The sequence below is a fragment of the Austrofundulus limnaeus genome, unplaced genomic scaffold (assembly GCF_001266775.1).
Source record: "Austrofundulus limnaeus strain Quisiro unplaced genomic scaffold, Austrofundulus_limnaeus-1.0 Scaffold1688, whole genome shotgun sequence".
Lineage (NCBI taxonomy): Eukaryota > Metazoa > Chordata > Actinopteri > Cyprinodontiformes > Rivulidae > Austrofundulus > Austrofundulus limnaeus.
The window spans coordinates 60,187-61,026 of record NW_013954090.1 but is presented as its reverse complement, the minus strand read 5'-3'; the positions used below and the strand labels follow the sequence as shown (position 1 = coordinate 61,026).

Here is an 840-nt window from a genome sequence, read left to right as displayed (position 1 = left end):
GTTAAAATAAATGTTTATCAAATAAAGTCTAATGTTACAACTAATCATGGTTGGTCTGTTTATGAACAAAGTTTAAACCATGTTTAATGTTTTTATCTAAAGCAGGACAGAAACGAGGAGGAAAGGTCGGTGCAGTAACGGATATCCACCAGCAGAGGGTAGAGTCCAGCAGAGCCAGAGGAGTGGAGGCCAGGAGAACTACATCTTCTTCAGTCTGAGGAGGAGGAGGAGGAGGAGGAGGAGCAGAAAAGAAAGGAGAAAAAATAAAAGAGGAGAAAGGAGGAAGAGATTCATATGGAGGGAAGGAGAAGCTGGGTTTAACCAGAAGGGGTCAAAGGTCACGTGCAGGTAAAAATCACTTAGATGTGAATAAGTGGAGCCCTTTGATCCTGGTTTACTGGGTTAAAGGATATCCACCAGACAACACAGGAGTCAGTGAAGGCCAGGACCACCTGACAAAGAAACAGGTTCTTTTCCAGGTTTCCTCGGTCCTGCAGAGACAAGGTGGTCAGACACAGACAGACAGGAAGTGGACCGTGGAGTCTGAGGGACTCACCATGTTGACCCGCAGGATCCCCTCCGCACTGGAGAAGACCAGGTAGAGCAGACCCACCGCCACCACCCTGTGCATCAACGCTCCGAGCCTGGGCCTGGATCAGAACCACAAACAGAACCAGTACCTGAGACCTGCAGGACCTGAACCAGTATGAGTCCTGCAGGACCTGAACCAGTATCAGGGTCCTGCAGGACCTGAACCAGTATAAGAGTCCTGCAGGACCTGAACCAGTATCAGGGTCCTGCAGGACCTGAACCAGTATAAGAGTCCTGCAGGACCTGAAC

At 49.3% G+C, this 840-nt stretch overlaps 1 protein-coding gene across 1 annotated transcript in view; it reads right to left on the bottom strand.

Annotated features, from left to right (window-relative positions):
- zgc:162698 (Transmembrane protein 87A-like) overlaps positions 1 to 840 on the bottom strand; it is a gene marked incomplete at its 5' end in the record, with an annotated part of 12,377 nt that overhangs the window by 1,291 nt on the left and 10,246 nt on the right.